This window comes from Melitaea cinxia, chromosome 4 (genome assembly GCF_905220565.1).
Source record: "Melitaea cinxia chromosome 4, ilMelCinx1.1, whole genome shotgun sequence".
Taxonomy (NCBI): Eukaryota; Metazoa; Arthropoda; class Insecta; order Lepidoptera; family Nymphalidae; genus Melitaea; species Melitaea cinxia.
Genome location: NC_059397.1, coordinates 14,107,069 through 14,134,250, shown reverse-complemented (window position 1 = coordinate 14,134,250; position 27,182 = coordinate 14,107,069). Strand labels below are relative to the sequence as shown.

At 31.8% G+C, this 27,182-nt stretch overlaps 1 protein-coding gene across 1 annotated transcript in view; it reads left to right on the top strand.

The window, feature by feature from the left end:
• The window catches only part of LOC123670265 (cyclic AMP response element-binding protein A), a 131,531-nt gene that overhangs the window by 30,477 nt on the left and 73,872 nt on the right, over nucleotides 1–27,182 (top strand). The window lies entirely within an intron of this gene.

Below are 27,182 nucleotides of genomic sequence, written 5' to 3'. Positions count from 1 at the left end.
TAGAAGGAGATTTTAAAACAAAACAGAGTATCAACATCAAAAAAGCAAAAAAAGTGAATTATAGTAGTAGTATGTTTTTAATCTGGATTTTCAGCTATGTTCGTACCTAGTTTCATTACAATCCGTTCAGTACTTAGTTTTTGCTAGATGTTACAGGAACTTTAGCAATATATGTGTTCATAGACACAGATCCCTTGTTTACATATTTAAATATAATATTTAAGCGAACGGGTGAAACGACGATTCAATAACATCGGTCACGTCGCCGCCTTATAATATTAGTATAGATGTTATTATAGGTATTTTATACTTGTGTGTCTTGGTCATTTTTGAATGCACTTCTATTGGAGCAAAAATATTGAAATTACTGGCACTTTTACAGGCTTAAAATAAATTAACTAATATTTAATACACACAAGATCGTGTAATATACATCAGTTATATAAATCGATCCATAAATATTAATTTATTAACGTAAATTAAAATTTAATTTTTATTTATGTAATTTTATTTAACATAGCGCTTATAAATATGTTATAAACTAAAATATTTTCGACAGTTAAAACAAAAACGTTTAAGTTATCAATATTAAATATAGATTATTATTTAATATAAAAAAAGATAAATATTATTCTTAGTACACATTAACGAATGTATTATCGACCTTGACAACATAAATATACCGCTAGCTGACAAGTTCTATAAAAGCTCTACTGATAAGCTATCAATGATATAGAAACGCGTCGAATTTGTCTCTAAGCCATAATTAATATCAATCCCAAACGATTAGATTAACTGAAACACACACAATTTTCTTTCTGCTTAATTATTTTATGCGTATATTTTTTCATATCTAATATGAGAATAGAAAACATTTTTGTAAAATGATTTTTTCTGCAGATTAAAAGTGTCGACTTACAAAAAGCACATTTCCCATAATACCGTAAACCGTATCATAAAATCGCGTAACGTTTGAATGGAGTCTAACACCTGTTGATGCAACATTCCTTACCGTTATACGCTCACAATCCGCTCGTTGATTTACTTGGGAATTTGTCACATAACTGTAGGATAGGAACTTCTTTTTTGGACACAAAGTTCGTGCAATCATAATACTAAATAGGTTTACAATATAGACAGTAGTCTGGTTACTTACTAGTAACAAATGAAACCTATTTTAAAAAAGGAGAAGGTTCTCAATTCGATTGCACTTTTTTTATGTATGTTATACCTCAGAATTTTGACTGCTTGGACCGATTTTGATGTTTCTTTTTTTAATCGAAAGGTGCTACGTTTCATGTGGTCCCGTTTAAATGTATCGAGATCTGATTTCTCCTTTTTGATTAATCTTTGATAACGCGTATTTCTTTGACAAGTTTTTCGTGTGCCTACGTTGTATTACTTGTCGATGTAATTGAAGTCGGTGTTTTTATTTTGCGAGAAAACACAATTATTACATAAAGGCCTCAATTTTAAAAATGATAGAGTTTTTAGGAATATTAAATAAAATGTTAGATCATGGACCACACGTGTATTTTTTGCATGTTTGTACACATTACATACGCATTTTTCAATTATTTAGGTATTTTACCGGATCAGGAAAGATTCTTAAAAGTTTGTGGTTTAAATAATCTTATTATACCGTTGTTAAAATATTAGAAAAAGGTGTTATCTAATAAAAATGATACGTTTCTCTGTTAAGAAAAATTTTATTATTGTTTTACTAGTTAGAGCAGAGATGTCAAAGATACGGCCTGTGATCGCAATCTGTCACAGAAAGAAGAATCATGACTTCACTTGATTCACACATTCTAAGTTTAATATATGGCCCTCGGCAAAATTATGTTATAATAGGCGCGTAATTATTTATTTAACACATGAGTTCACGTTATTTTTGGCGTAAACTTATGGAGGCCTATGTCCAGCAGTGGACTGTATAGGCTGTAATGATGAACGATGAATTATTTATTAAAGTTAATGAAAAACAGAAAACTTGAACGTCGAACAGAGGATTACGTAACTTGAGTATAAAACAATAATATTTGTTAAGAATTAAAAAAAAAAAAACAATAAAGTGTTAATTAATTAACACATTACATCCAATCAACAATAATACACATAACATAGAAGGTAAAATTATCCTTATGTGTCCTACATTAGGGTTTCTTCTCGAGATTAGAGAGTAAGAAAGTGCTAGGCCTCTTAGTACTCTCCTACTTCTTGTCATATCCTTTTTCAGTAATGACCTATAAATTTCTCATTTTTAAACTTCAAGTACACCTTGTATGACTCTTTATCCGCTATATTTATAAAAAAGAATCCTAAGAAATCCTAAACAATCTATCCATCCAGTTACCAACTTAAACACAGGATCATCAAATTTAATAAATAAATATTTGGTCTGCCATCGTCTATTCATAAAGATATTTTGATAGATGTTTTATTTCAGTTAAATTTCCGATTTCACCATTCTCTTTCATTTCAATGGTTGCTATAAAAAAATCGCAACTGTTCATGGTATTTGTAAAGACATAATCAATCATGGCCTCATAAATGACTGATGATGATGCACGAGTACGTATAAAAATTCCGGGTCATGCAAATGCTTCATCTCTTTCTCTTTTATCGGTTTTACTATTTCTATCTCTTTCTAAACAAGACATGACGAAGCCTTCACGAAGGTTCAGCGTTTTGTATGAAACGTTTAAAGATTCGTAAACAATTTTTAGCTTTCTCTGACATTAACGGCAACACTTAAATAAAATACTGCCATTATAAAGCAAATTTATACATTACGACTACTGATTTCGTACATCTTTTACAATTTGTAATAGTAATAAATTTATAATGAAAACAAATGCATTACTATTAATATATGAATATCGTTATCCTAGTTCCATATGGCCTTTCTTAAAATAGCTAAAACAGCTTTTTTATAAATTTTATGTCGGGTTTGTAATCTAATATTAAAAAATGCTATTTGTTGTCCATGTCTTCGTTCGTGGGGAAATATATCTCAAGGGAATCTGCCCACTTCTCTAATTTGTCTGTCTTGTCTTGTTTACTCTGTCGTCTCTTGGGGACTACATTCTGTGTAAAATTGTATACATATCGCCGTTCTAACGTTGACTATCAACTCTTCGCACTTGTATAATTTAATAGTAGTAAGTAAGCATAGATTTCATCTTGCTATAAATGCGATAAATATTTGAAAAATTTCGCATTTGTAATCGTGTGTACTTCAAATGTTTCAAATAACGTGTTTTTTCGGGGTTATAGTTGGCATATATTAACACAAATATATGTGTTTTTTCACCATAATCAAATCATGTATAAAGACTGAGAAAAATTCATAATAATTATATTCAAACGAGATAAGTATGACGTGCAGAATTAAATGCGCGCTCAAAACTATTCTATGTTATTTCAATATATAAATCTTTACTATTATATCCTTTGGCAGCTATTCAATAACAGCTGAGTGCTTCTAAAGGACACTTCATTTCATGTTAATGATGCTGACTAGGAATATCATGGTCACGGCATTTGAGGAAGATGGTTTTTGTTATTGTTTAGACAATTTATAAATTATTATACTTGTCAAAGCTGTTAAAATCTGTTTAACACATTAATCTAAGCAGTCACTAGAACGATCTCAAAAATTACCTAAATTACCTAAATTTCCTGTATAAATAACTTATTTTTATGCGATAACTAGCTGTACGCTGTTCGCGTGGGAAATTCAATCTGGATACTCATTATTTTTTTAACGGCGTTATCCTGATCTCATGCGAATTATGGGATAAAAAGTTTATGTTGCCATGACCTCCTTTATATTATGTTAGCTGTTTCGCAGACATGCACAGACTTATAAAAAAACATTTAAAAACCTTTTTATAAAAAAATCCTGTATGCCTCTCGTATGCTCTGCCTATCATATTATCAATACAGTTATTCCCAGAATTTTAAACGTTAAGATATCTTGGTTTAGTTAGTTTCTGTTAACAGTAAGGTTAAAACATGTTTGAGTCATTTAAAAGTTGTTTACTAGGCATTTTGCATCGTTTTTTACTATACCTATATTTAATTCATTTTAGTAAACTCCTGGGGGGATTGGGGATTGGGTCGGCAACGCGCTTGCGATGCTTCTGGTGTTGCAGGCGTCTATAAGCTACGGTAATCTCTTACCATCATGTGAGCCGTACGCTTGTTTGCCGACCTAGTGATATAATTTAAAAAGAAAAAAAACAACAAAGTAACACAATTTACGTTTAATCCATTCAAGATTTTAAAGTCTAAAAATTGCATCGAGTTTCGTTTTAAAAGATATTTTCTTTGCTTTCCTCTGTTTGCGCCTAAATCCAAGCGTCAACAGAGGGAAATGTGGACACAAGTTGTAAAGATGCCGTGTTCTTTTCATCGGTTGACTTACATACCTCGTTTATATACCTACATACAACACCGGACGGTAATGGATCTTTGATAACTAGATTACAGTTTACATTATATTCTACTACCTATATATAGCTTAATTGATATTTGAGCGTGTGGTTGTTTATTCATCTTGGCTCCGCTCCTTTGTATTACAACGTGATGGTTTATATCCTTTAATCTTTCTCAAGAAATATGCTATGTATGCTATGTAATAATGTTCGTCGTCATTTTTTTTTAAATATTATTAAATTCTCAACTCTCAGATTAGCATTTTCATGCCGGCGTACTCTTTAGTGTTTTTAAATATAACTCGGGTCGTAACACCAGAAGCATTTTGACGACGCGTTGGCGCATCGGTTATAGCACTGGCTTTTGCGCTGGCGTTGTGCTAAAATCCTACTGGGGGGCGTTGAGTGTGAAGCGTTTATTTATTTATTGCAAGCGTGCTGCCGACCCTACCCTCAACCCCCCCCCCCCCTGTCCAGTAGCTCTGGTCACCTTAATCACCAACAGGAACACAACATTGCTTGAAAGCACTATTATTTAGCTGTGATCTTCTAAGATTGAGGTGTGACTTTCCCAGTCGGACTGGTCCAGATTTTGAACAGGATATATCCTACTGTGCCATACCTTAGTTATATAAATATAATATTAGTATAGATCCATTATATTATAGATAATAATGTATACTACAATTTGCAGTACATTAAGGCTTATTATTAAAATGGTAATTATGTAAGCAATGGACAGTTGGAATTGTAGAAAATCCAATATGATCGTTCAACTTTCTGGAGATATTGAGAGCTTGCGCGTTGAAATTTACGACTGCGATTCAGAGGAACGAGTCAATAAACCGATAATGGATGTGTCAACGTGTATCAAAAACAACTCAAATCCTAAATAGGATGTTGATTGAATTTTAAATCTTCGATGTCTATTTTTATTCGACCGTAAACATTGTCAACTATTTTTAAATATGATTAGATTTGTTGATCTAAAAACAATTGTCAATAAAAAAGATTAATGGGTATCTAAACGTTCGATCATTCCAAAGGAACACATGAAACAACTTTTTGGGATTATATTTATCGCGGTTTATTAAGTTTTTTAGATGCCCGACGTTTCGGATACTTGACAGCAACCGTGGTCACGGGAGGACTGAGGTGTCAAAAGTCCTAATGTTAAAAAGTTATCCGAAACTACCCTATATACAATTATGGCTTGTTTTCTAAGATCATTGGCGACTGAGAAATCATAAAATTACGCTCGTTTGGCCTTACCCAAGTGTCCACTATTATATCAGTATTATTAACTATCGTATTATTATGTTTTTAACGGACTTCCAAAAAAGGAGGAGGTTCTCAATTCGACTGTATTTTTTTTTTATGTATGTTACTTCAGAACTTTTGACTGCGTGGACCGATTTCGACATTTTTTTTTTGTAATCGAAAGGTGGTGTGTGTCATTTGGTCCCACTAAAATTTATTTGAGATCTAATAACTACTTTTCGAGCTATATCTAATAATGCGTTTTCACTTGACTATTTTTTCATCGACCTACGTTGTATTAATTGTCGATGTAATTGAAGTCGTTTTTTTTTCGTTTGCGAGCAAATACAATTATTAACCTATATTTTCATTAAACATCCGTTACATTATTACATCCTTTTTCATAGGGCTGCTTGATTAACAATTATTAAATATTAGGTAAATATGTACAATCGCAGAGTGTAATTTATGACGATATTTTCTCTGTAACATGACGCGTTATTTTGTTTAAAAGTGTCTATTTGTCAGTCGTTAAAGGTCAGTAAGTATCGTATTTTGATCTTGCAGTAAAAATCGTTTTTACGTAAATTTGTAGGAAAATAACGCGTGATAGTCGCAGAACGGAGCATGAGTAAACTTACCGCATCACCAGAATTAAGGTGGAGTCAAAAATAACAAAAATTTAACCTTAACCTTATCTCTGTAACAACGGGGTTTACACGAAAATAGTTTGCCGGAGGGGTGAAAACCCACCCTCCTCTCCTCCCCCCCAACCCTCTCTTTCCCCCCAACCCCATAAATTACACTCCGCGGTTGTACATAATATCCAAATATTATTACAAAAAACAAATTCAATAAAATTCGAATGTAAAGAATCCATCATAAAGTTGATAAGATAGTGGCAAGTTCCAAACTTAATAGTACCTAAAAACATTATTATAGCAATTAGATCCACTAAAACAAGCGCGTGCAAATATACGTGCACCCGATCGAATGCACGTTTCCATCATAAAAGTTTATGGGAACACTCACCCTGTGTTCACTACCGTCCTAATTATCTATACTAATGTTCAATAAACTAATTAATACTAAAATAAACACGTTCTAGAATTTTCGAATGAGAAATCCAACGAAATATGATTAAATTTCATTTCGTTGCAAAAATTTAATTTTGTTAAAATGAATTAATTGCATATTAGTGGATTCACAATTTTACAGTTTAATATTTATTTTAATTTCTAAAAATATTATTTCATATGACGTACACATAATACTACATTTTATTTTATCAAAATACTTGTTGGTTGGAAGAGTTATCCTCAAAGGTCAAAAACCTAAGTATATTTTTAAGATTTTAATCCAATTATTAGAACGTGAAACAATTTTTTAAGTTAATAATTTTGTACATTGAATAAACGCGATCAAAATGTTATTAGTGCTATATAACTGTTATAAATAAAACATTTGTGAAGTATTTGTTTTTTTTTTTATACAACTAGGTCGGCAAACAAGCGTACGGCTCACCTGATGGTAAGCAAAGCTGTAGCTTATAGACGCCTGCAACACCACAAGCATTGCAGGCGCTTTGCCGACCTTATTCACCAACAGGAACACAATACTGCTTGAAAACAGAATTATTTTGCTGTGATCTTCTGTAAGCCGAGGTTACTGCCCCAGTCGGGCTAAACCATATTTTGAGCAGGAAATTTCCTGCTGTGCCCTCCGTCACTTGATAATGAAATATATATAAGAATGTAATGAAATATACATAGCAATGTAATCAAATACTTATAATTAACAAAATAAATTTCAGTGTTATTATCGGAGTTTCAATTAATGACTGTCGAGTATTTTATCAGCATAATAATATTCATTCGAATTACCAGGACTAATTTAAAACTCGTGTTCATGATTGTGATCTTATCAATGAGGTTTTTTTTTATAAAAATTTATAAATTTTATTTATTCAATTTTTTAAAAATGCACGTATTTTCTCACGAACAAATCTTGACCTATATTCTGAAAACATGTGCATTATTTATATTTAAAGTAGTCGTCCCCCGTGGTTTCACTGCATTAGGTTTTGGTACTTATAAGACTGGCTTCATATTAAGCTGCTAATTTGCCTCTATGTGTGATGGTGTAAAAGTACTTAAAAAAAGGGGAGGTTCTGAAAAGTACTTTTTGAGTTATCTCTGACAATGCGTATTAACTTTGCTATTTTTTCGTCGACCTCCGTTGTATTATAACTCATAGCTTTTTACCGGGAGTGCCGGCTTTTATGATTCTTTTTTTTTAATCGAAAGGTGGTGCTTGTCACGTGGTCTCATTTAATTTGAATGAAATCTGACAAGTACTTTTTGAGTTATTACGCGTATTTACAAAAATATTTTTTCGTCTATTTACGTTGTATTGTGTTGGTTGATGTAGTTAAAGCCGGTTTTTTTTTTCGTTTGCAAGCAAACACAATTATATATATTTTAAGAAGACGTGTTATCTGTTGCAATGCTCCTCACGAAAACAGCTGCGTAATGTCTGATCCCGCGGGATTGTCGATAAATGGTACTTAACCTATTGATTATTCTTGATTTCTAGCTACATACATACCAAGTTTTACTAGCATCAGTTCAGAGGTTTTTCGTAGAAGTTTAACATATATCCATCCAACATCACAAAGTTTCGCATTTATAACAACTAGTGGTCGCCCAGTGGTTGAAATTCGACCATAATTAATTTAAACTATAAGTTTGAACACTAAATAAAAGTGTATATGTATGCGTGTGTGTGTCAAATATATGGTAGTGTGTGTAATGTTTTATTTTATTGATTTAATGTGTTTTTTATGCATAATTAAAAAAAATGGTATTCTGAACTCCTCTATATAAACTATAAAGTCCGAAATGTCATACTCCTCCGTCTGCTCACTTTACGTAAAAGGGTGTACAAAATTTTAGCTTCACGTATTAATATATAGAAATAATAGGAAATGGAATGGGACAGTTAAAAATATTGACATTTGTCTGTTTTCTCCTCATTGGTTTTTTAATTCATGCTTTCCTTCTAAGTGTGAGTTGTTGTATGCATGTTGTAGCTTTCTAACGCCATAATAACTGTAGTCTTTCAAAATTGTATTCGTTAGCGAGATAAGTGTGCCTAAGTAAACAAACTCATTAACTTTTCTATATTAATCTTGATTAGTGTTAAAAAATAATAAAAAGTATGTTACAATGGTTTACAATGATTTGGTAAGTTTGTAAACCATTAAAAATGTAAATAACAAAGAATACGTAGGTAAAATTACCTTAATTTTGTGCGTTTTCGTTTTTCGTATAAATAAATGTTTTAAACACAAGACTTCGAGTTATTGCGATCGCCAAAAAGTGCGGCATAAACAACCTTTTAGTTTACATTACGGTTACGACATCCTGGGTTCGACGACATGACGAATGTATGGAATTGGTCGTCTGCGTTAGTGGGTGCTCGCTTGCGGTAGTATTTAAACTCAATATTAAATATTAATACAATTTAATGAATAAGTAAGAATAAGGTACATAAATGTGTGTTTGTACAATCGTCAACGAGAATGAAGTGAGCGGGTCGCCGCAGCGGGCGCGCCCGATGCATCGGTCGACGTATGCAAATGTGTGTGTGACACACACTTGCAAGGCGTTAACAAGTTGCCGCCCCAGGAACGAAGTTCTGCTGATCCATTACTGGCAGCGGGCATAGTCTGTTGAAGGCACGTCGTACAGATCCCGAAGTGGTAATCACGTCTGCTACTCGAGCCACTCCGTCAGAACCGGGATAAATATGTGTCACTCGTCCCAGACGCCACTGATTAGGAGGCAGCCGGTCATCCTTGATCAGCACCATCTCGCCAAGGTTCAGTTGTCCGCCTTTTCTTTGCCATTTTTGCCTCTTCTGTAGTTCTGTTATATATTCCATATAAAAACGATTCCAGAAATGAGTCTTCAGTTTCTGCATTCTCATATAACGTGAGAGTGTATGTAGTGCAGCGGTTTCTTTGACCTCAGGATTCGGGAGTGACGTAAATTTTCGTCCAATTAAAAAATGAGATGGAGTAAGAGCAATAAGATCAGATGGATCTAACGACATCGGAGTAAGAGGTCTTGAGTTTAAGATGGCCTCGATATGTATGAGGACTGTGTTCATTTCTTCATAAGTTAAATTAGCTAAAGACACTACTCGCTTTAGGTGGTGTTTGACAGACTTTACGGAACCCTCGGCTAATCCATTAAAATGGGGGCTATACGCTGGGTAAAATTTAAAATTGATTGAAGAGTCTGCAGCCTTAGAAGCTATACAATCAGAACTTTGTTTAAGGAATTTTGCGAGCTCATTGCAGGCACCTACAAAATTCGTACCATTGTCCGAAAAGATGTTGGCGGGCTTACCCCTACGGGCTATAAAACGATTAAGTGCGGCTAAAAAACTGTCACTAGTTAGGTCGGTGACAAGTTCTATATGTACTGCTTTTATCGCCAAACATATAAAAATACACAAATATGATTTTATTAGTTTGCTACCTTTTCCTTTTCTATTCAAAATCATAACTGGCCCGGCGTAATCTACGGCTGTGTTAATAAACGGGAATTCAGTGTATAAGCGCTGAGCAGGGAGATTACCCATAATTGGTTGTGCAGTTTTGCCAGAAAAACGACAGCATTTTATACAATTACGAACTGTTTTTTTTTTTTTGCAAGGTTTCTGCCACCTATAATCCAAAATTGTTGTCTTACTAAAGCTAATAACAGTTGCGGTCCAGCATGCAAAAAGGCTATGTGATAATATTCAAATATTAAGTTTGCGATTTTGTGTGATGAGTGGAGCAATATGGGATGTTTAGTTTCATAACTATAGAAGGAATTTAATAGTCTGCCTCCTACTCGCAATAAGTTGTCATTGTAGTCATAAAATGGATTTAAATTAAGTAATTTATTTTTTGCAGGTAACTCTTTTTTATTCTTTATTAACATATATTCTTTAGGAAAATCCTCTTGTTGAGCAAATCTACATAATGATTTTAATGCTGATTTTAGTTCATGAACCTTTAAATACCCACTAAGTTTATTATTTGGATTGTGACAGTTGTGTATAAATCGTTGAGCAAAGGCTATGATTCTTTGTAACTTTCCCAACTTTGAAAAACGTTTAATAAAGTCTGAATGAAAGGTGAAATGATCATTTTGTTTTGATGTTAAATGACATTGTACTTTGAGCTCAGGTAAATTTAGAATTTTAAAACCGGTTGGTTGAGCAGGCCACTCTGACTGATTCTGAGAAAGAAATAATGGGCCTGACCACCATAACGAACATTTTGCCAATTGCTTTGCATCTGCACCACGTGACCCAATGTCAGCTGGGTTCAAATGCGTTGGTACATAGCGCCACATGGACACTTCTGAATTGTCAAGAATTTCCTGAACTCTATTGAAAACGAATGGTTTTAGTCAGCCAAGAACAATAGTGGAATCACACCAGTAAGTATAACTTTTTATATTTAATCTTAATGAACATTTTACCTTTTCAGCTAACCTTGCGGCGAGCAGCGCACCACACAATTCTAGTCGCGGGACCGTTGCAGGTTTTATTGGAGCTACTCGACTTTTTGCAGTTAACAAGTTAATTGTTGCCTGGCCCTTAACAGGGATAGATTTAATATAAACACATGCTGAATATGCTTGCGTTGATGCGTCGCTAAAGGCATGAATTTCGACCTCAAATAGAGAGCAATCAGTTAATACGAATCTTGGAATTTTAATGCTATTTATGTAAGTTAAAGAATTAACAAATTTGTGGTAATAAATTTATGTAAGTATCATTTTTCGGACATGTATTCTCTGTCATGTGACCTAAGCTTATATTCTTTAATGAATTCACAATATTTCATTTTAAATAAAGAATCTTTTGAAAATCGGCGCTCTAAACACAGAAATCTAGATAATGCTTGTTGATAAGAATCACCAAGTTTGTCGGGAGATTCACTTAAAGGAATCGTCACAACAAAACGTCCGTCAGAATCGTAAGTATAGGTCTATCTATCTATCTATCTATAAACTGTTGCTAACATTCTTGTTCTTCTTTAGATATATGCTTACGTATTGACACTGCTTCAAATTCAAAAAATTGATTTAATTGTTTATCAATGTTTTGATCAGATGATATGATAGCATGATTGCAATGGACTGTATTTGAATAACATTGTGTTTGTGCAAGACCGGAGATTAACCAACCAAACTTGGTTTCACTTAACGTCGGCTTGTTTTTTCCTAATGAAATGTTATTGGAGCAAAGCACACTCCAGAATACATCTGCCCCAAGAAGCATATCTACTTGAGATGGGTAAAAATATGTGGGGTCGGCTAAAGTAATCCCCTTTGGAATTATTATTGATTTACAATCAACTTGCGTAATAGGTAATAATTGTGTGATACGTGGTACTACAAAACATTTAATTTCCTCTTTGTACGTGGAATTAAGCGATGATATAATAACGTTACATTGTTTGGATAAGCATGAAGTTTGACAGTTCAACCCTTCAACTAATGACGTGAATAAGAAATTTTGATTAAAGAAGTGATTTTAAAAAATATATGAAATAATAGTTATTAATAGGGAAATAATTGGAACGAACTTACAATAACGCCACCCGATATCCTTACTATATTATGCACTTCAAATTTCAAGGTAGGTGCAAGGTCGTATCCAATCCAGCATAGGTAACTTTCCGTTGCGAACACGCCACGTCGATTCGCTCGTTTCCTTTATTCCAAATCTTTATGAATATGCACTGATTTTTTCTTTAAAGCTTCGGCTCGATGAACCAAAATGTATGGAATTGGTCGTCTGCGTTAGTGGGTGCTCGCTTGCGGTAGTATTTAAACTCAATATTAAATATTAATACAATTTAATGAATAAGTAAGAATAAGGTACATAAATGTGTGTTTGTACAATCGTCAACGAGAATGAAGTGAGCGGGTCGCCGCAGCGGGCGCGCCCGATGCATCGGTCGACGTATGCAAATGTGTGTGTGACACACACTTGCAAGGCGTTAACAACGAACGATACTTTTACATAAAATGCTTATAAAGTAGATTATTTAGTTATATACAGTTTGTTGTACATATATGTATAAAAAATAGACGTATTTATGAAAAAAAAAATTGTTGTCGCATGCACAAAATTTCATTTAAACCATTCATCGTATACTATATACTTATATATACTATACACTATATACTATATACTTATATATATATTATTGTTTCAGTATAAAAACTGTCGGAAGAAATAAACAATTGTTATTATTACACAAGAGTTACAAGTAATTGAATTTAATAATAATTTCATTTTAAGGAAAAATTCTAGTAAGTCGGAAATTTCTTTTATTATCAAATTACATAAAAAGGTACATAAATTTCGTTTCAAACCTATTAAGTTTTATTGTTATTATGGAAGATTAGAGAGAAATTGGAGATAACAGTTTGTTAATGGAGTAATGTTTTGCAGGATTTAATTGTATCGTAACTAATAAGGCATTATCAGACAGTAACACATTGTCGTCGACCTGTCAATGTACACCTTTTAGTTGTAGTTATTAGACAACATTAGCAGGCAAGATTTCGATACCTGTTTAGAGTAGATACTTCTTTTTGTATGGTCAGAAAGATACATTAAGTTTCATTTTAGTGTTATATATCTATATTATTCGGTCACCAACCCGCCTACCCAGCGTGGTGACTATGGGCAACACACGTGAGTTCACGCCATTTTTGGCGCGAACTTGTGGAGACCTATGTCCAGCAGTGGACTGGATAGGCTGAAGTGATGATCTATATTATACTCAGTTTTTCAATTATTAATTAATAAAAGGAGCTTATACATTCAGCTCTACCCTAGCTGAATATATTTGAGTCTGTATATACGAATATAAATAAATTTATTTTCATTTTTTTATTTAATGATATCTTATATATTGGTAAATTACGTCATCAATAAAGAAAAAGTCTTAATTTATATTATCACACTGAGTTGCATAATAATTGCGGCTAAGTTTTTTAATGTAGATACGAATTCAAGAAACTAGTCTAGATTTTTTTAATGTATTATCGTTAACACAACATCGCCATTCCAAACATACTAACCTTACTTAAACTTTTACAGTTGATTTTTAATAGTGACCTTGTTTAGAATTTATGCCGTGTTGTGTCGGCCGATTAGAATAGCACCACCCCTTTCTTCCCGTGGAGGTCGTAAAAGGCGACCGAGGGATAAACCTGGCTCAAAATCATCAGGGTCCTGGAGAAGGAAAACTCCATTTGAAACCCGGAATGGGGTCTCCGTCAAGTATTCGTGACATAGCTCTAAAATACGAAAGACTCCTAGCCGCAGCAGCAGCTGAACTGGCTCCACACGTATCGACTCGTCATTCCTAGCTTAGCCAGTGAGGTCGAGAGGGTGGCGCAGAGCTTAGGCAAATCTTTGTTTTCCTAAAGAGTGTCCTAGGCGACACAGTGTCCGTCTGATACTGTCTAAATCGTCTGCAATAGATGGACTAAGGCCAATGATGTTCAGAGTTTATACATTTACTGACTGTCACCTGCTACTTCGTTTAGGCGACTATAATGATATCGAAATTGATCCTGCGGTAACCTGTAAATTTCTGGATAATAGTATTCTTGTGCTATTTCAGACTAATAATAATAGTAATAAATCCTTGACAATCAATGAATGGATCCTGAGTGTGAAATAAATTCTGTGTCGGGTGTTCATAAACAAATCAAACACACAAACATCTAGACCACGACACACATTTGTATGACCTACACAGACATTTACCTATATGTCTGAAGGAGTTAAACTCAAGACGGTTAGAACCTACCTCAACCAGCTGCTGTAAATACTACAATAAATCACCATTAAAGTAGACTAAACTATCTTTGTGTCAAAATTCATTTTGATTGTTTAGCGGTTCTGCCGTAATTAAATAATAAACATTCCAATCTGTCGCATTTATTATAAAAATAACAAAACGGCTGCTATGTTTTCTTTCTTATACTAATTTGTCAGACTATACCATACTTAAACACTAAGTATAAAATGTACATAAAATATTAATATTTATATATTCCCTGAAATTAGGTCAGTTGCATGCAAAATGTTTAAGGTTTATTATTGAAAACAATTAAAATACTGCTGGAATCCAACTATGGTGGTAACACTTATTCTATCACAGTCTTTTGTACATATTCTCATCATTCACGCCGATCGTTCAATTATTCATTCCTACACAGTATAATCTTATATAAATTTGACCGTGAAATTACAGATGTATTTTTCATTTCATTTGTGATACATTATTATATAAGCCACCAGTCTAGTACTAACAGTTCCATTTTAATATTAACTTCAAATATTTAATACTGTGTTAAAATCATTATGTATTTTTTATTTAGTCGCCCTTACTTTTAGAGGTCAGATAAAGAAGGCTTCTTATAAAAACTAATATACTAGAACCACCTATCTTTACGACGGAATATTTAGTAGATTCGAAATGCAAAATATGCTATACCTACTGTAAAGTGGAAATTTATATGAATAATTTAATTTTAATTATTTACTATCGGAATTTATATCAACTAAGATTGTACGTTTATTATTTAAAGGTAAAAAATATTATACTTTAAATTTTTAAAAATAATAACAGGTTATATTATTAAAAAGAAATCATTTACGTACGTCTTACGTAAAACATTACATGCAGCAAAAAGTTAAACGCTTGTTTTTATCCCGTTATTATCTATAACACTAACGATGATCGTTATGTATAGTCATAATATATAAATATTTTTCAAATTATGTCGATAAAAAAATGCACTACGATTTTTTTAAAATATTCCATTCAATTTCATATCAGGGATTAGTGATTCGAAATTATATGAACAGCGTCAATATTAGATAATATATCTGTTTTCGTTATGTGTATCAGTGGGTGAGTGACAATTTTTATCAGTCTTATTTTGCCATATAACCCGACACCGTCGTATCGTGAGGTCAATTATGCCCCAAACGGATGTACGCTAGATGATTTTTAGAGATACTTCAGAAAGTTTTTATAATAATAATAATAATAATTTATTGCATTTATTTAATTTAGTTTATTTTTTGTAGTGTTATCTTTTAGACCTTAAACTCTTTTTTAAGTTTTTGTATAAAGTCATTTAGGACGTCCTGTAAACAATAAATGTTATTTGAAAGTACGAAAATCATATACAAAGTATGAAAAGTCTAATCCTAAGTCTAAAAATGTATAATTATGTCGCTTAGACTGAATATAAAATCATCATATCAAAAATTTCGATCTAGCGAGTACATCGTTCCATAGCTTAATTGGCTAGAGCACCGACCGACACGGTAAGTCGGAGATGCAGGTTCGATCCCCGCTGGAACGGTCGATTTTTGATATGACATTAAAAATGTTTATGTATATTTTCTAATCTATAAATTACTCAATGTATTGAAAATTAATGCATATAAATTATGACAGAAAACTATGCTAACTTAATACTAATATTTGGCGAACTCCTGATGATAATTGACGCCACATAACTATTAATACTATAAAAAATAATTTCCTATAATTTCCTTTCTATGTATGGGTTGTCTGGAAGAAATGGCCAATTAGCCATAAGTCCGCCCATTATACTTCACTGTCTGTAACTATATTTATGCTTTGTTTGTAATATATTTGTGGTGTACAATAAAGTATAAAATAAAATAAAATAAAAATAGGACCATCAAACATTATTCTGTGATCTTTTTATTGATTCCATTAAACTCTCAAATGTCTCAAGTGCTCAACTAATTATACATACAAAAATCATTAAAGTAATGTGCAGCACAAACCTAACGTCACATTTAGTAGAGATTAACTACGAATGAGATGACACAGACACACAGGACAGGCGGACAGGACGTGTGACCGCGTCGGGGTCATTTTCAAAGAAGGTCACAATTGATTTAATTCGGTTAAATGTCACCAGATGTCCTAGCCTGTTTTATGAGTAATTATATAAAAAAGCTGTATCCGTTAGAGACTAAGAGATGTTTGTTTTATCAAATGTAGTCATTATTAAACTTCCTTTTGCAAATAAAAGGATACTTTGAGGCTAGTCGAACTCAAAACATTAATATTGTTAACTAATAAACAAACTAATAAAAAAACCGACTTCAATTATATCGACAAGTAATACAACGTACATGAAAAAATAGTAAAGTAAAGACGCATTTTCAAAGATTACTCCAAAAGTTGTAATCAGATCTCGATTAAATTAAAAATCATTAAAATCGGTACACCCAGTAACAAGTTATGCGGATTTTCGAGAGTTTCCCTCGATTTCTCTGGGATCCCTTCATCAGATCCTGGTTTTCTTATCATGGTACCACACCGGGATATCTCCTTTCCAACAAAAAAAAATATCTAAATCGGTTCATAAACGACGAAGTTATTCCCGAACATACATAATATATATATTTTTAAAATGGAATTCCAGATTAATGTTAGGATATTTCCGCTCATTCTGCACGTATGATCATATTTTCCTTATAGTTTCGACACTATATAAAACGATATAACACGGGATTGCTATTTTGTTCATATTAAGCGCCAACGCCATCTATTCTAGTTTTAATTTATTTGTTACATATAATTTACAATATAAAATAGCAATTGTCTTTTATTTACAATCAAAGAAATATTGCTAAAAAAGACAAACGTAATTTATACCTAAAACTAACAAATCATTTGAAAATTTTAACAAAATTTGGAGCAGCCCGACTAGGGAAGTACCACGACCTTACAGAAGATCACAGCTAAATAATAATGCTTTCAAGCAGTGATGTGTTCCTGTGGTGAGTAAGGTGACCAGAGCTTCTGAGGGGATATGAGGTAGGGTCGGCAATACGGTTCGTGGTAGTGCGAAAGCGATCCCATGACGTCCCCACTAAGGTGCCGGCGGAAAAAAAGATGTGGATTTTAGTGGATAGTCTGGCATTGCACCCTACGCTGGGAGTTCCGCACTCCCGTCACCATCATGTGGCGGGGTTAGTGTGTAAATGCTTTTCGTCGTTTATAAAAAATAAGGGTCGGCAACACGCTTGCGTTGTTTCTGGTGTTGCAGGCGTCGTTTTTCGACCTAGTTGTTGCTAAAAGAAAAAAAAAGAACAATCCAAAATCGAAGCTATAGAGCTCAATAGGCTGTTTAGAGTTTATGAAACTTTCAATTTTTTTTGTACACTTAAAATCCCACGAGAATTTCGTTCATGTGATAAAAACATCAAGCAAATTTACATTTAAAGTACAGTCATTATGGTACAATATCGCTTGTTCGTTTTGTTATTTAAGACAGACTTTATTGACGATTATACGTCTTAATGTTTTCATTTCCTTGATACAAGTTAAGTTTACCTGAGTGCGCCGGAAATATCGTACGATAACGATTTTTATGCAAGGTTTTCTTTTTTTACAAGACAGTATTTACAAGCTGATTTTCTTTTAATACTTATATAATGCTTGTTTTTTTTACAGGTAAGTGGCATGAATCTGAGTACACATTTAGACAATTCATTTATTTACAAGATGTCGGTAAGTATTTAAAATATATATTTAAAAAACCGTTTGTTTGAGGCCTACTATATTACTATTAAAATGATTAAAGTTTCGTAATAGCTCGTTTTTAATTAATGCGAAAATCTAAAACATCGTAAATGTGTTTTTTTTTTATATTTGTATAGCGTATAATTATGACACTGTATCTAATAATTCCGGTAGAGTTATGCGTGAATTGTGTTTGCTTACAGCAAGTACAATGTCAATGTCACTGCTTGACGCGTTACTTTGAGGTCAACCACCTTTAGAAAATTTCGTCAAACGCGAAACGCATCTTTAATTACGATACCTGTATCCAATTAGCATTTATTATATTGAGTATTGTAATTAATTGCCTTTCTCTGAACTCATTTTATGTTAACTACTTAACATTTTATTGAGTCTCAGTTAAAAATACACCAGCATTTACTGCTTGGAATAAAGAACTTCCACACACTAGAAGTATAAGTACTATAAAATAGTCTTAAAGGTGATTTCGATGCGTACATATCGTGACCAATTGGGAGAAATAGCAGTTAAATGAACGCATAGAGAAGTACAACATAGCATACATACGAGTACAAGTAATACATATGTATAACAACACAGGCTATGTACAATGTACATACATACATTTAGCAAATGTAATACGGCTGTAAAGAATATAGCCAGCCCCTCTTTTCGTGGGTGACGTAAGAGGCGACTAAAAGATAACATAGTTCCACTAACCACATTGGAACTTAAAAAGCCGACCGATTGCGGGATAACCATCCAACGGTTGGTTTTGAAATACACGGGCCGAAGACGGGCTGCAGAGTCTTCAGTGTGACAAAGCCAGCCCTGCGGCCACCAACTTGCCTGCCCAGCGTGGTGACTATGGGCAAACACATGAGCCCACGCCATTATTGGCGCGAACTTGTGGAGGCCTATGTCCAGCATTGGACTGCGATAGGCTGAAGTGAATGCAGTAATGTTATAATATAACTAGCCAAATACTCGAACGTCAATGATTAATCATGTAGATAGATAGATAGATAGATACTCTTTATTGTACACAACAACGATCAACACAATAACATATTACAAATAAAAAAAAAAAACAGTGTATAAAGGCGTTCTTATCGCTAGAGTAGCGATCTCTTCCAGACAACCTTTGGGCTTATAGGACACAGCGCACAGTGCTGTGAGTCTAGGACAAAAAAGAAAAAAACAAATTTCGGTTTCCTATAAATCGGTATTGCCGTTTTAAAAATAATGAGTTCCTACACAACGAGCACCAATTTTTATTAGCTGGATAGTTTTTATTCGCTTATAATGACACTTTGAATGTCTCACTTTGAATGAATACCGCTAACTACCTTATCAGTCGTAAATCGTCTGTTGTGCAAAGTGCATTGTGAAAAGAAAGTGTAACGTTTTTATAAACTAACAGCTATGGAGTAATAAAGGCCAAGGTATGTACTTTAAATTATTATAGTTTTTGAGTCTATACGTTGTCTTTAACTATGTATGAATCTATCCAAAGTTGCTATTGAAAATAAGTATAACTCGGTGCATTTTAAAACTTTGAAGAAAGTTTTAAAAAAAACATTGCATAACATTGCATACTTGTAACATTTTATTATTACTACATTGGTATACTTTAATTTTCAGTACAGTTTAAGTGCTTCCCTTTGCGACTTTTTTTTATAATATCTTTTTCAGCGAGAAGGAAATCTATCAAAAACTCCGGGTAATCGGTAGAAGTACGGTTTGAAACGGGAAAAAGTGGTCGAGAATCAGCTGTATTTGAGAGAATTTGTTCTCTTTTCGTCGATTATTTTGTTTAAATATGAGCAATAAGTGGAAAGAAGTTAGTCGTAGCCGCCAAAGACTTTATCAACGCCACGGAGGTTGGCTACAACGGGAGATTCGCCTGCCAGAAAGTTTTAATTAATTTAAAATAATTTAATTTAAATTATTTTAAATAATTATTTAATTTAAAATAATTTAGTTTGGCTATTTTGGTAGATGAATTAAGTTAGAATGAATATTGTGTTTTTTTTTACCTTAATTAAGATAAATATAATTTTATATTTAATATTGTTATTAGATTAAAGAAGCTAAAAATTATTATACTAGACAACATTAACAAAATTATGTACGAAATATAGTTTATTACAGCATTAAAACTGTGTTATGATTTTTGTCCATCGCGCCATACATTTCACTGCACTGTGCAGCGTAGTGAAAAAGCGGTAGGGAACCTATTAAATGACCTATTAATTAGTTATTAAATGACCTATTAATTAAATGTACCTATTAAATGACCGGTGATTGTGAACGTTTCAAATACGCGATAATCGAACTACAAAACTAGACGAGATAGAGCTGCATAAAATTATTTAAAAGCTATATTCAGCAATTTCTTTCTTTTTATATTGTTTTCTATATAAAATGTCTATGGTGTTGTATATTTTTGATTATTTGTACAATTGGTTGGCGATGTAGTTACTAGTTACAGCATTGGCTGCTGTGCTAGCGATCTCGACAATCTGATCAATATTTCTTTCTAAAAGCCTTAACGATGTTCTAATCTGGGGTTCGTGTTATGTTTCGGACTCCCTACGCAAGATTTACTTTCCGCTGTGGAACGCACAGCATTTGTTTTCGTTAACACTGTTGTAGTTAAAATATTTTTGTAGTGCCAACGCACCATCGTTTGGCGCTCGATCTTTGTATACGAGTAAACTTGTCGTAATTTTTTTATCGAGGTAATAAAATTTGAATTTCTTTTCCAAACATATTTGCAACCATATTATTTAAATATTATTCAACATTCCACGAATACTGTCATATTTGCAGAAATAAAATTAAAACAAAGCTTGTCTCTTTTTTACCACGTTTTTATTAGCTTGGGTTGTATGTATGTAATGGAATCTTTGAGCATAATTTTCACCAATATCCAGAAGTTTGATTAATTTGAAACTTTGCACACGTATCAAGGACCGATGACAATGCAATAATTCAATGTTTGTTAAATTGTTTATTCCTTACTAGCTGTTTCCCGCCCGTTTCGCGTGATGTAAGTTGTGACTTCGCTCCGCGCGGAATAGTTATTCTTTTATTGTTTATATCAATAATGGAAATAAATAAAATCTCTAAAATAAAAAAGTAGCAAAATCGAACTAAAAATTAAAAAATAAATTATAGTTTAATTTTTTTTAAACCCACGCTTTTATAGCTAATCGAACTAAAAAGTAGAAAATAATTTTTAATTACAAAGAGTTTATAACTAATTACAGTAGTAGAAGATCGAACAATCAATCAACGAGTGGTACAATCGTTAGTAGCGTTCGCACCGTAAACGTGGTTGATGTTGCGTGCCGCTTCCCGAGTAGAAATATTTTCGTCTTCCTTTGAAGGACCGGACCAGGCATGCCTGATCAGGACTAGATGAGGCATGTAACGCAGATGATTGGTCTGGACCTGATCAGGATGAGATGAGATTTCCTGATCGGGTCCAGATCAGGAAATCTCATCTCATCCTGATCAGCCGGTTCGGTCCGGTCCTTTTAAAAAACACGAATGTATATTCTTGAAAAAAATGTTTAACAAAAAAAAAAGCAGCGAATTGATATTATAAATATCTTACTTTATATAATTATTATGATATTTATTTCCGTTTATTTTTTCCAATGTATTATTTATTTATGTTTTTACAAATACATTATAAAAAAATCTATATTTTTAAAATAAAAATAATTGAAATTCGAGTTCTTAGCGACTTTTTTTTTTTTTAGTTTTGAAATAGCCAAAACGACGATGCGGCAATTTCATAGGTAAAGACCTAATATTGTTACAGTACCGACCTTACTATAATTTTAATATTTGTACATGTATAATTTTTGCATATAAACAAAATGATAATAGTTTAATTTCTTATTAACGGCTATAAAAGTCACAATATTTAGTATTTAATATAAAAAAAATATATAAGTACAAATTCTATCATAGAACTGTTTTAATTTTCTATTAAAGAAATTGTTGTTTAACAACAATTGTTTACAAATATATATACATCATTTTGAATGTAATTACGTAGTCCATAGTTATATTTAACAATAAAAATCACAATAACATGACAAAAGGTAGTTGAAACATGCTCACTATGTCGGAGCAAATAGTCCGCTTACAATATCATAACGTGATATAAATATGCGGGCGTGACTCGTGTCTCTCATCTTATTATCATTTTTATCGCTCTCGACTCTGACCGCTTCGAGGAATATATGGGGAAAATCTAACGTGTTTTACTTCACACATCATCGTTTTTGTAGAGAGACAGATAATATCTGTGTTTTTAAAAATAATGTATTTATTATCTGTGTCTATCCTTAATTATCTGTTTTGTAGTTATAAATTTTCTATTCAAATGTGTGTGTATGTGTTTTAATTTCATACACCTTTAGTTTCCATTATTGGTTTACTTTACTTCCCAAAAATATTTTATATAATTTGAAAATATGAACTTATAAATTATCATTATTATTATTATTTAACCTGGCGAATTTCGCACAACCATTTTTTTTTATAATGATTTTTATTGAAATTTCTTTTATAGAAAATTTTTCTGAGAATGATAAACACAAAACAAATACTAAGGAATGCTCACATACATTTCAGTGGTTTTATTATCTGTATGGATGTGATTATAATATATTTTAATAGGTATATACATAATACCTATTTAAATTAATCTACATAACAAATATTGTACACTAAAATAATATATAATTGTTCAAGTATCTATTTTAATCATATTTATTTCTTTGAAGTGTGAAAAAGTCGTAAACAAACAAGTCAATTATGTTTGCTACATTTTTATCGCATCTAAAACTGTGACACCGTACAACATAGACGCGTGCTCTATAAAAACCGATAGTCAGGTACATTACGAGCGTTTAAAGTAATATAATGTAAACTTTTTTTTTTGTGCAGAAAAAAAACGTACAGTTCAAGAAACCAGAGGTGAACAACCCTTTTGGAACCAGTTTCGGATGTCGCTGATAATGTAATTACCATATTGTTGTGATGTACGTGTGGTAGCTTGACAAAAGTTATAACCCATGGGCTGTTTTTAATATAATAGGTGTCAATAATAGAGTTATGTTTCTTTTTTCAATAAAAATATTATTTTTTTAATACAATGACAATCATTTTTTTTTTTAATTTATGCTAGATACCGCAACAAAAAACACCAAAAGTGTCATTGATTAAGAAATAAAAATTAGAAATAAGTAAGTATTACTTATTTCCGAACGACTGCATCAAGTTAGCTAATTACATATTATTAATTTTGTTTTTATATTTGTTATTACTAGAACTAGGTTTGTGTACGAACTTGAACTTGTTGTCAGGTTTTGACAAACGTCCGATGTTCCCGTGTTTACTATTTCTATTAAACTGTGCGCTTATCTGCGCATTTATTTTCAAGGACTCGCTGCAATTACACGCGCTGCTGCCCTTTGTGACTTTTTTTATCGTTTGTCACATATTTGACCGATTTTAAAAAGAGGAAAATTTTTAAATTTTATAGATTTTTTCCTGTGTGGTGTTGCCATTACGAAGAGATGTTACATGTTATTTTAATAAAAATATATATATATATGTAACATAAATTTTTAAAGTTATATAAACTATTCAATTGAAAACAAACTTTTCAGTAAGGGTTGATGTTTCGGTTAAAACTGGTTTAAATATTCTTAAAAATAAAACAATAATTAACATATTACGTGCCATAGCATAAATGTTTAATATCTATCCAAAGTGCAAGATAGAGCAAGTTGACATTCATAGCTGTAAACAAAGAAATGTATGCCAAAAAACAACAAAAAAAACACTTACATAGATGTTTCAAAATAAAAATACTAATCAATCAAATAACCAAAAGGTTTTTAATTGTCATGTAAATATGTTAATGTTTAATTTGATGAAGAACTTGTTTCTATATCATTATCCATTCGATTTATAGAAATATTAGTGTCTGATGATCGCGTAATATGCATAGTTACGGTTTCAAAAAAAATATCCAAGAATCTTAATGTCTTTTAGAGATAAACTAAGGGTAGTTATATCTCTGGTCTATATTTTTATTAATTAATTTATTTAATTCAGTTGTGTTAGATTATTTTAAATGTTTTTCCTAGTAGCTTTACGAAAAATAAAGCTCCTTAAAGAATATTTAGACGTGACAAATTTATGATTTACATTTCGTACAGAAACTATTAAATTGTGTTATTGTGCGTAATAAGACCTAGTTATTATGGTAATTAATTTGTAAAAATAAGCTTATTTGTGTTAAGTCAATTATAGAAGGCTCGTTTGCATGTAAAATACTAAGTTAGTAAGAATTAGCTTGACACTAATTCACAATTTTTCTGTCTTTATAGTTGTAATAATATGAAAATTACGTCTCAATTAGTTTGACACAATTATATTAGAATTTCAAATTACATTCTTATGGTATTGCTTTGAAGGTACTCTTTATAGTGCCTAATTCAATGATTATTCCGATATGAATTTAATTTATATACAGTTGTTCTCAAAAATTATTTGTTTAACTTTGTATAATTATTACATATGTTAAATTATTTTTATATAATTTACAATTATAAGTAACTAGCTGAGCCCCGCGGTTTCATTCGCGTTAATTTGAGGGAAAAATAACCTTCCTCTATAAATGAACTATCTGATACAAAAATATTTTTTTAATGCGATCCAGAAGATAGTGCCTGAGATTAGCACGCTTAACAAACCAACAAACTTTTTAGCTTTATAATATTAGTATATTTATAAAGTGTTTAGTGATATTATACATTTATTTTATTACAAAAATATTAAAAATATACAATATAAAAAAAAATAATGATTTGAGATTTTCAAAAATATTATCACATAGTTGCAAAATGTTTACTATAGTAACCCTAAACATTCTACGTTTTTTTTTTTTTTTTTTATATAAAATCACGCGGGAAAGTCAAAGCCTCGTATTCACACGAATCGGTAAACGGTTATCAAGAATTGGGCACGGTAAAAGTTGCCATTTTAAATTTAAATACCGTACAACAGTTAGAATTTCAGTCGTGATATTTTGTATAATATAATCTATATATAAATAAAAATGATTTGTCGAAATGTATGTACGCGTAAATTTTCTTACCCAGAGCTTACTCTGTCATAAAAATATTCGGAATAAATAGTTAGTAAACATGGAAATTCGCATAATTAAGTGGTGTAAATGTAAGGTATGTTTAATAATATTAGAATGTCTTAGAGTTCAGAATTAGAGATGTAAACAAATAGCTAACTAGCGGTCGAAGCCATACTCGTACATACTGCAAGAGTGTAGTGTTACTTCGAAGATAAATATTTATTTTTTTACTAGCTGATCTGACAAACTTCGTCCCACCATATATTTTTCTTAAACTTACTTACTGACTTATTATTTTAAATATTTAATTAATTGTTGTAAATATTGTCCTCACAATAACTAACAAAAAATATCCAATTTGTTGGCTAATTAATTTATCTAATATCAAATAAGAAATACAGCCCTATTTATGGCCAAAAATTAAGCAGACTTAATTTTTTAACGTGGGCTTTAGTAAGGGTCCAAGTTTGGCAATAGTATGTTAACACAGATTTTATTAGCTGCAGTATTTAATATGTCCCAAACTTTGTTGACGATAGGTTGAAGTAGTAGTAGTAGTAAGTATAAACTTTGTCGTAACTATCTTGAAGATATCTCGATTACTGTCCGACAATTTTCAATTTCTTGTTTTCTGTGTTAATACATGATTGTAAGTTTAATGATCTAAGTTTCCTTCCTTTTATTATTCTAAGCTTCGCACTTGTCATCCTATGGTTGCTATCAAAGTTAAAAAAAATTACTTACAGTCTTCAAAAACAAATTTTTGTTACTTGAAATGTAGGTAATCAATCTCGTTTTTGTGTAACCCATCTGGTTACACTAATTTCCATCTCCGGTTTTTAAATATTCTGATTGATTCTGAGTGATTTTGAAACCAAGACAAAGTTCATCCGACCTCACAATGCAAATTTAAAAAATAAAGTTTATTTAACGAAAACCCAAAAAGGTAAATAAAACAATTGCAATAAATAAAAAAAAATAATAAAAACAAAAAATAATTTACTTAGCAAATTTTCACGTGTATATAATATACCTACGCATTTGCTTGTGCGTCACCTCTATAAAATCCTGGGTACGCCCATCGTAGGTACGTAAACGCTCTTGTGTGCCTATTTGCTGCGTGTTTTATGCTAAAATTTAAAAATATTTTGTCAATTTTTGAATTATGGATTTTCTGTACATATACATAATGCATGTGTTAAATAATAGATATAAATAAATTATTTTAATACTGCTATCAAAAGCCACAACATTTATCACTTCTTCAAACAATTATCATACTCAGAGTGCTAAAGATCAAAAATAAACATCAATAAAACTCATAATCCGTGTTAGTATAATGTAATTCAAAATGATAATTTTCTTATAACTAACTTCTAAATTTTGTGTTTAACCTCTAAAGGCCTCGAGGATGAAATTTAAATACGCCTACATAACTTCTGGGTACATTGTTCTAGCGATCCACGTGCTTACGTTTAACATCCGTTAAGGGTTTTGTTAAGTTAATAATTTGAAGGAATAATTCGTGAAACATATTTTAATTATCCTAAAAATGTAGTAAAAGTATTTTTTTTAAATGCTATAAAAAGGAAAATCCCATGCTGCTTGCTTGACTTTAACT